Here is an 11344-nt window from a genome sequence, read left to right as displayed (position 1 = left end):
TTTCTTGGACGAAGATCTTACTAAGTCATAGGTGGCAGAGTTGAAACACTCAAGGGACCTAGTTGTTGAGGCTAGGAGTAGTGGGAAGTGGGTAGTTATTCAGAATCTTAGGGAAGTTATCTATGATTCTCCTAGTGATTGGGTGCCAAGATAGGCCGACAAGACCAAATTACATGTCTACCAATAGTTTGACAAGGGTGGGTCCTCCTTTGGATCTATTCTTGCCAACTGTTGGAATAGAAATGGCTCGTTATGGTCCCTACCTAGCCTATTCTAGGATTTAGTTGGTTCAAAAGATATCCTTATCGTCATTGAGATGCATGAGATTTTGAACTGCCCCCTTCTGTAGTTTGCAAGCCATTAGTGGCCATCCATATGCAAAGAGGAGGTTTTTAATTCAAGTGGGGTACAAGGTTTTGGAGGTGTGGCTTTTCTAATTAGGGGAGATCTTTTTAAGGCTACTTTGGTTGTCCATATTAATGTCCATACCAAATTCCTTTGGATCCACATCAACCATATCGGTCATACTAGACATCGTCAGAGAGATATCTTCATCGTCGCTTGCTACTTCCCGCTCTCCTCTTTTCAATATGCTATTCATAGTGCTGAGGACAAAGACCCTTTTTCAAACTTACAAGAGTGCATCTCCATGTTTACAGATATGGGTGACATCATCATTTTAGAAGAATTTAATGCCTAAACTAGAGACTTGCAAACACCTTTACATAATTGTGGTTCGGACTAGTCTTGCACTTTTGAGACTGATCGAGCTATTTTGGGCTCCAGCAAACCTCTAAAGACAATTATAGAATTTTATCCAGTTATGGGTGCCACCCTCTCCAAAAGTGTGAGTCTACCAACTAGTGATTTTGAAAAGCCTCTCTTGATTCCTAGGTTCTGAGCTCTTGACTTGTTGGCCTCACTCTAGTGGTGTCAGTGTTATGGGAGTCTTCTCTCCTTTCCATCCTCCATCATCGTTCCAAGTGTCATTGTACATGTCCTATGAACCAATGGTTCGATGATGATTGTAAGTCTTATCATTACCACTTATGCTTGACCTTTGAGACTTGCTCTGTTTCTTTTCCAGCCTTTGTCCCACTTATCATCGCTTTCTTCAGTCTAAGAAATAGTAGTTCATTAATTTCTAGTACCACTCTTTGTGTGTCATGCTTTCTCAAGATCCCAAGATGTTATGGTGCACTTTATTCCCTCACCACACTCCCCCCCACTTTCCTCCCTCAATTTCATCTCCTCGCCGCTCATGCCTCCACTCTACATGACATCCCTAGCCAACCCCCCTAGCTTCACCTCACCCTGCCTCCCCACTTCCACCACCTTTTTACCCCCTCCAGCATTCTTGAGGTTGTTAGATACATGATATGTAGCAAGGTAGCTGATGAGGAGGGTTTTCAGGATGAGCTCCTCAAGGTTGGCACCTTGGTACTATGCTCATTTCTTTCCACACTCTTTAACAAAGTGGTTTGCACTGGTTTACCGGACTCCTGGTTGAAGCATGTGATCTATCTGATCGAAAAATTTGGGTTGAATTTTGACCCTGACAACTATAGGACTATCATGATTGAACACACCTTTGCCAAGCTCTACACCACAACACTTAACACTATTCTTACTAGAGAGCTTGACAGGAGGGCTTGCAGAGCTCGAGGCAAGGTTGGGTTTTGGGTAGGTTACCAGACCATGGACCACGTCATGACATTACAAACTATTATTGAGGAGGCTCGACACCACTCTACAAAACTTTACTATTGTTTCGTAGACTTTCGTAAGGCTTTTGATACCATCCCATGGGTGGCCCTTTTCCAGAGGCTCAAAGACATTGGGATTTCAAATATCTTATTGATAGTTATTATGAGGTCATACGAGAACATTGTGGGTAGGTTCAAGACTCCTGAGGGTTTCTCAGGTCCTATCCAGAGCACTATTGGGGTGAAACAAGGTTGCCCTCTTTCCCCCACACTATTTGGGATTTATATAGAGAGTCTTCACTCCCAGGTGATGGTTGTTACTAACACCAAGTTTTGATCTCCATTCTCCTGTATGTTGACAATGTGGTCCTGTTAGCTATTTAGCCTACCACCTAAATGGTTAACTATCAAGTTGTTGTTGGATTTAAATTCTATATTTTACATTGCAAACATCATATGTTTCAAAGTAAACTGAACGCTAAAAAGAAATTATAGAATACTGATGTAATAAAACCTTGATCATTTTCATTTCACAATTGATATATAGATCTAAAAGAATATGAAATGTTCAGCTAATGTTCAAGTGTTCACATTTTATATATAGTAATTTACAGCGCATTCAAGAATCCACACAACTTGTGGAGGCAATAAAACTAAAAAGCTGAATAAAAACATGGTACAAGTAAATGACATGAAGAAGAGATAGAAAGCCTTCATTGCTCGAACAAGAGGCTGGCGATTAAAGCTAAAGATGACCCGGGCCGGCATCCAACTCAGGAACAACTTGCAAAAAATGATGAAGAAAGGAATCAATTCATACAAACTGAGCAATGAAAACATTCCTATGTACCTTTACTTCATATCATTCAGTCATAACATGTCAATTCAGATATCAGAATCAAGAAGTGCCAAAAGAAGAAGAAGAAAAGATCAAAAAACAATGTTTTATGCTAATCAAGTTTGTTCCATGTGCAGATATAGGTATGAAGACTTGAGGTTATCGAAGGATCATGCGTAAGTTACATGCATGAAGCCTTCTGGCTGAATTTTTTCAAGCAAAGACAGAATATTTTGGGGAGACTGTTGAGGGGGCATACATAAGTTTCAGGTATGGGACCTTCCAGTTAAACCAATAGAGTTGATTGAAGATATTGAGGAGATCATTGAAGGGACATGCATAAGTTACAGGCATGAAACTTTTTGGTCAAATCAAGGAGGGGCAAAGACCAAAGACAAATTCAAAGATATTGTACAACAATAGTTTCATACTTGTTCATTAACAAACATCAATGACTTGACAGTTGCATTCTTGTTCATTAACAGACATCAATGACTTGACAGTTGCATTCTTGTTCATTAACAAACATTAGTGACTTGATACTTTTAGATTAAATTCATTCCAGATTTCATACTACTGTGATACTAGTGCTATAGATCCAAAACAATCAAGGCATTGAAATATGATAATCATACAATGTGATTGTTGTTATGCAATATCATCAGCAAAACTGAAAAGGTGGTTAGTCAAGTATACTAAGATCATCTATGAAATCCGTAAGTGTTGATATTGTTTCAAGTTTGGTGTTGATTTTCGATGAAGGTTATGATGTTGATCTCAAAACAAAAGCATAAATCAAGAACAAAAGGATTGAGCAGCTAAGAAGTGAACGGAAGATATCATACATCAATTATTCATAAAGGAACAACAATTTTAAAATTTCTTAAATCATATGCTAGCTCAGCTCAAAATTCAAGGTAGACATAAGAGATGCAGATCATACATGGACACATTCTTTTATGCATAGAATCAGTTGAAGAAGATGGTAATTATATAATAATGATGTAGTGGACAACAAACATCCAACAAAACATGTAACTGGTATTTATGCAAAATGTCTAAATATCAAGAAGTGACAAAGGAAACATGCTATGGTATGTTACAACAAAGAAAGAGTTTTGAGATATAACCATGTTCATACAAATACACTCACATTAACATGCTACAAGTGAATGCACATTCAATAAAAGGCAGCCATGCCCAGTCATGGTGAAATGGAAGGTATAGACAGCCAAGACAAAGTATGTTCATTCGCGGCATTATACAAAAGTATGAGAGTGCAGCATATCATGGAAGAGAAGATTGTATTAGCAAATAAAGTCATAATACAGAATGTAGTAACAAAGATAAGAGAGGGGGGTGTTTTCTTATTTATGGTTCATCTTGTGTTGTGGAGATAATACTATTACATGCTCATGAATGGGAAAATTCAACAACACAGAAACCCATCCTTCCATATAACTACAACAAAGCATGGTATATGTTCATGTCCAGGAACAACAGACTAAATAAAAGCCTCATGTGTACACAAGTAACAACCAAAAGAAGCCACGGGTAGATTAGAGACTCCATTCTTGTTCACAAAATCCGAATGAGAAGATATATTCTACAACAATGGAATGTCTATCTACTTCTACAGGAAGTTTTATAACCCCTATATCATGTGCATACCCACGACAAGAAGCATAGAACATTCCCACCAATAGCAAAAGAAGTCATCCAAGGCTAGAGAAGCAAATGAAACCCGTGAGCTCTTAAGGAAATCTGTTACCAAAGATCATACATGGTGTTCAAGAAAAACCCAACAAATACGGCTTGATAGCTCACGCATGGAGGACAAAATGTCCACTCAATACCACACGACCATACAAGATAAAGCGTCCAATGCAAAAAAAGCCCAGGAAACCCATAGTCAAAGCATAAAAATGGCGTCCAAAGACCAACAAAGAAGAAAATTTGCAATCCAATATCCATACTTGCCCTTTCGTTTTTTGCCTTAGATGTTTTTATTGCCTTTGACATATTTTACAAAATTTCGGGTCCACAAGTCATGCAAGTTTTTTTTAAATCCCTTTACCATATTTAATGAAATTCCATCTCCATGCATAAGGTAAGCATTTTATGCTATTTAAAACAACTCCATATTTTACTTATGTTAAGTTATACATGCATTAATCATAATGTAAAGTATATTTTATACATTGATGAATGGTATAACTCAGTTTAAGTTAATAAATATTAAAAATATTATATATATATATATATATATATATATATACATTAAATGAATTAAATACGATTGATCATTTAATATATATGATACTTGTAAAATATATTTTATAAATTCCCTTTATTATATCTAATACTAACATGTTTATTAAAAAATTGATAAAACAAATAAAAAATTATTATTATTATTCAGGCAAGAGCCTACAACACAACGGTAAATTGTGAGCCTCTTATCGAAGAGGTCTTGGGTGAATCTACCCGTGCTTAATAAAATAATAATTAATAATAATACATAATAATTAATCTCGGCTTCAGCCTCTTACTGATCAAAAATAATAATAATAAATAAACACATTAATATTAAATATAATAAAAAGAACTTTTGGTTGTAAAATTAATAAATCAAGTGGTTATAATTATAAAACCATTGATTTTAAGGAGTTTTAAATATTTTTAATGCCTAAATGCAAGGAGGGGATGTTGTGAACTCCTAAAGGGAAATTCAATTAACACTTGCATGAAGACTTGAGTATGGAGCTATTTTAGGAGGCTAAGGGCAATTTGAGATTCTCATGCATTGATGGGACACTTTGATGCTATTTTTAACTGCATGGTTCAAATGGGGCAATTTTGCATGGCAAATATATATGACAGATTACAAGCTATTGAGGAGTTATTTTTGGTTTTCAAAGGGGTGAATTTTTCAGTCTGACCATGCACATGCATGATTCAGCCAGTTTTGCATGATTTTCAGTATTTTTAGTACATTTTAGTGGTCAAATTACGCAAATTTGACTAGTGCATTAGGAACTCATCTAGGAGTTAGATTTAATAAATACTTCTCATTTTACATGAGAAAGGGATGCAGTTTGATGAGAGCCTTGATTTCTTGTGAGATTATTGTGCTATCGAGTTATTGTATCTAGTTGTAGAAGAGATTGATTTATTAGTGATTAATACAGATTTAGCAGTTCCTTCTCATTGATTCTTGTGCAATTTTGTGAATTCCTTGCTTTTATGATTGTGTTCATCCTTCATTCAAGCTACGTTCCTAGTTGCATGTTGAAGCGTGATACTTGTGATTACAAGTTCTTGTTTGTGTCTTATTTTTTACTGCAGAAAATTGTGAAAACTTTAGTTTTCCTTTCAAAGCATCAGATTTCGGGTCCTAATAAGGAAATATTTATGTGATTGCAAGTTTTCTAAGTATTGTGAACCTTTTTAAATCAATATTAATCAGTGGTTCTTAGGTCAAAGTTACATTCGGATTTTGGTGTATCACCTAGTTTAAGTTTTAGTATCCAGTTATTCACATACATTCTCTATCCTTTTCCCGAGTACAAGTTAGTTTCATAGGTGATATCATATAGGAATCGGCCTAGAATCTGGAGATTCTTCTATCATTCTTAACCCCACTATTCGGGAGAGGTTTCCATGTTCCAACAGGATAGCTAGATTCTTATCTCACTATAGGTGCAATCCTGATTGACAATAGGTCCTTTTAGCATCCTCTCCTAAGAGTCTTAAGAGGCTCATAGATGGTTTAGGTTCCTTCTGTGACTTGTGACATCTGACTGTAAACTTAGGTAAGACTCAGGTTATGGTATTCAATTGACTGAAGAGCTCTGATCTGCACTTTCACTTTCAGGGATAGGAGATTGAGATCACCTCTTCTCACACATACCTCAATGTCAAGTTCTCGAGACATTGCTTCAATATGAGGTTGGTTATCCAGCCTAAAGTTAATAAGGGCACACGATATCCAAGTTGTCCCTTGAGGACTCCTTGGTTAGACCAACAGCGCTTTATGCTTCAGTGGTATGCGGACCATCTCTTCTTGGCTCAGATTGGGCCTCTATTAAGCGTGTTCAAACTTTACTTCTTCGACACATTATCAGATGCCATAAATTTACCCCCCATGGCATTATTATTATTGAATCTGGGGCTCATCCTTTCAGACTAGGTGTCATTTTTTATTCGATTTGGTTTCTTCATCATCTTTGTGGCTGTGTGGATTCTATGGATGGTCGTAACAAATATGCTTACTTAGCCTATTTCTCCTTTGTTGTCGTTGCTACCTTAGATCCCTCCCCTGGAGGTTGATGTTGGTACACTCAAGCAACCTCTTTGTTGAGCTCAATAGGGATTGATATTGACCACCTCCTTCCCTTCCAATTTTTACTAAATGCTCTTGCTCATCTCCTCCCATCACAGCGGGAATTGAACGAGCATGTCATGACGGACATTTACAAATAGTATATCACTACAACCTAGAGTGACCTGATTGGGGGTTTACATCCTAAGATGGCCTTTTACATTGAGCACTTCTTGGTTATCACTGATGGGATTATTACATGACCTAGCTACTTGCTGCGACATTGGTGTCATACCTTACGCATCTCCCTTGGATCTTTCAAAGTTGGGTCCTATCAATTTTGGATCTAGACTGATCATCATATGGGTAGAGAGGACCAGATCTGTCGCTTGTGCTCCTTGTTTGAGGCTAGGACTAAGACCCATTTCATCTTTTGTTGCTCATCCTACTATGAGATCAGAGGGAGATTCTATTGTCTATTCACAAAGTGTAGTTCCCTTGTAGCTTTCTTTGTGTACACAGATTAGAGGTGTCTAGTGCTCTATCTCAAGGAAGCAATGCACTTTTGGGACCACACTTTATAGCGCTTGACCCCCCTGAAGGCCTTGGATCAGCTCCTCATCACCACCTTCTTCTCCCCCTTGTCTCTGACTCGGGGGGTGAAGCGGACCTCCGGTGCATCCATTACCCCCATGGCTGGCCACTCCAAATCAGTGAGACCCTACACCAGGTTTACTCTTACTCTTCAGCGGCACCACTTCCACAACTCATAGTGACGGACCAAAGTTCCTTCTTTCCCAAAACGTCTCATTCGGTGTTGGATTTCTTTCAGCAGAGGAAGGATCCCTAGTTCTTACCTCTTTATTGGCTCCTTTGTTTCTTTGTTTCTCACTTGCTCTTTCCCAAATATGGTTTGGTGTCTTATTGTCCACTACTTATTTGGATGTATGCTCTCAGTCCCTTAGACTATTTTGGTGGTCTTTTGTTGGACATTAATAGATTTAACTTATCTTATCTTATCTGATCTGGCTAATTTACACGCTAGCACATCAACTTAGCACTTCTCTTGCTTGGTCTTCACAATGCATTTCTACTTGGTTCTCCTTCTAGCTATCACTTTCCCTCTTCAACTTGATCAGCAATAATGAACAATATATTCATCCCTTAAATAGAAATTGTTTGTCGCTCCTCTAGAATCTTCTAGGTTTTGTCGCTTAATCACAATTGTCAAATCTTGATCCAGCTAAGATTCATTGAATCTAGACACTCAGGTATCATGCTTTCACATTAAAATTTATGCTTCAATTTGAATCATCAAATTACCTTCATCATATCTTTGAATTTCTCTAGTTGTCGATCTCATAGCGAACTTCATCCTTATCTTCAAAACTTTTTGGACAATCTTTATTTTCACTAAATTTCAGCCTCAAATTAAATCTTTTCAAATTGTTATTCATTTACGTTGCTTGGTTAACACTACATGTGTTCAGTCAACACTAGGTTCAGTTAACATTGTAAATTCTCAGTTTATACTATGCAATCTTCACTTCTTTACCAAGTGCTCGGTGATAACTATAGTAGCTCAATTAATATTGAAATCCTTCATTCACTGACAAAAATGCCTTACATGAATATGATCTCAACACTCAATTAAATCATGCCAAACCAACATTACACTGTCAAAGTCTAACTCATTCAAGTGCCCATTGCATACCATACACTTATCAACACTTACATCATCATCATAATTTCTTCAAATCATCTTAATCAATCAAATTATATGGAACTCTACTGAATTAGCATAATGTCTCACCAATTAAGGTTTGACATCAATTATAACATAACAACTAGTATGGCACACTCATTAACATTAACAACAATATCAACTAAGGATAACAATGTTGTACTAGGAGAAAACCCTCCTAAAATAGAACGATAAAAAGACTAACAAATAAAACGAAGTTCCAAGGAATTGTATTTCTAAGTTCTAAGAATATCCTGTAAGTTATTGGAATGCCTTTTGTAAATTGTGAGGTGTGAAAGTTACATAACACACTAATTTAACAAACAGTAAAGCCCAAAAATTTAAACTTTGTTTGAACAAAACAAATGCAAACCAAGGGGTACCATACTACTTGTTGAATTCTCAAAGATTTGTTGCAACTACACCCAATAAAGGTTGTGGTGGAATGAGTCATTACCAACTACTTACTAAGAAGTAAAGTCCACACACAATTGGGGGATGTAAATTAGTTGTGAACAAATATACTTAAACCCAAACATATAAATATGATCTCCAACAATTAAAACGGTGATGCATAACAACAAAAAACCATACACCTTAACAAAATGATTTGTTAACTATGGAAACCCTAGGTCAAAGGGAAAACCCTGATGAGGACGAGACCCACAAGATAATGTACTAATAAATAAGATCCTTGTGAAAGGATGTGCCCCTATGAGGAGTCAAATACAACTCATTTATTATTATTGTCCTTGTTAGAGGACAAATCCATGTTAGGAGACCATCAACACTTGTTAGAATGTTCCAACCCTATTAAATGTTGATAGGAAATAGACATACCACTGCCTAAATGCTCCAACAAATGTGAAACATAAAAGTTTCATGATGACATATGCAAAATCATAAATTGACTAATCTACAATTTATTTGCCAAAATAATTCCTTTGAAGCCCATTTTAATCAACTGACATCAACTCTATTATGCTTTAATCATCCAACATGAAACCTCACATCATATATCAAGACATGCATACTAACTAATACCCAACTAAGGAAAATAACTTTAATAAATTAAAATAATAAATTAGGTCGGCATGTTAAAACTTCCCCAATGAACATTTAATTACATAGGACCATGCTAATGCATTCATGCCTTTAGAAGCATTATTATAATCATTACATTAAGGTTCCCACATGTTACAATAAGGATATTACATTTTTCAATAATGAATTACACATTTCCTCAACATAGTCAGCTTGCAGAACATGCTAATCACTAGCGACCTTTCTAGAATAATCCAAATGCTTCCCAATCACAAACACGTGCACAAACAAGTCTTCTGTCACCTTCTAAGCTCATCATGGTTAATTCTTGTTTGCCAATAAGAAATAACCAAAATGCTTGCAACTATCTCTATCATTATTTCCTACATATTGGTCTACTACCAATCTTAACTAAACAACCTATAACTTAACCAATCCTTCACATTAAGCATTAAAAGCATAGTTATGATATCTATACTCCTTATGTTGTACACATGTAAGCTTGAGTACATAATGTTGTCACCAACTAATCTTGTTGAGCTGATAAATCACCTACAATGTATAAAATTTGTGTATGTCATGAACATATGTTGTCATCAATTACAAAACTAGTCATCAATACAACATCTCAGCAACTCATACAAGTGCCAACAAATGCCTCTATTCCTAATACTACTAATCATCAATATCAAAATTTTATTAACACTTGTAATAAATCTTCAAGAAATAGATATAATGTGTCCATCTAAACAAATCCTTAAATCTAAAAACACTTACACTAGGTCAATACTCCTACATCTCCTAACACATTTATGTGGTTGTGAGAGTTACTGGCATATATTCTTAAATTTGAACTAAGTACTTAATGGCATTATGTATTTCCACCACGAAGACAAAGCCGATCTAAATTACAGAGCAAAGGATGTGTGTCACTCTAATTCTTATACTTCTAATGAGGCCACATTTCAAAGTACATTCATGGAATGGTATTCATCTCTTTGTTACTCATACTCATTTTTTGTTAATTTAATTAATGAACAATTAATCTAACATGTCAAAATATACTTGCACTAGATGTTATCTATCGCCCCTCATTCAGAAGTTTAAATATAATTTGCCAATAAAAGTATAAAAATTCAAATGGTCCTTACTCTTTTTGCCAACCAATGAAAACATAGATAACTAATTTTTAAAAAATAAAAAAGTATGCACAAATTTATAAACTATAGCATATATTCTCAAACACATTAGTTAAATTAAATGATAATTTGATTCAACAATAATAAATCTATTATAGTCATAAACTAACCAATAAAAAAAATCATATACCTCCAATTAATGTTATTAAAGGAGCCCAAAAAATTAAAAACACATGTACTAATAGCTAGTCACACATCAATTATTTTTTAATTATTTTTAGCTTTTTTGGTTGGTGATTGACTAATTCATGCACCACTATTAGGACATTTCATAAAAACACTATTGAGACATTGAACCACAAGTACTCCTTTTTTGAGTGTCTATTGGTGCATGAACATAATAGGTATCATATGAGCATTTTGAAATGACATTTTATTACCACTTTGCCTAGTGAATATCCAAAAGCCAAAAGCTTGACTTACAAGCCCTTCACTCATAGACATAGATACACCAAAAAAATAGGCAAAATCTAACTTACAATTTAATAG

The sequence above is a fragment of the Cupressus sempervirens genome, chromosome 2 (assembly GCF_028749045.1).
Source record: "Cupressus sempervirens isolate cs-2001-9-10 chromosome 2, ASM2874904v1, whole genome shotgun sequence".
Classification (NCBI taxonomy): Eukaryota; Viridiplantae; Streptophyta; class Pinopsida; order Cupressales; family Cupressaceae; genus Cupressus; species Cupressus sempervirens.
This window is presented reverse-complemented; position numbering follows the sequence as displayed.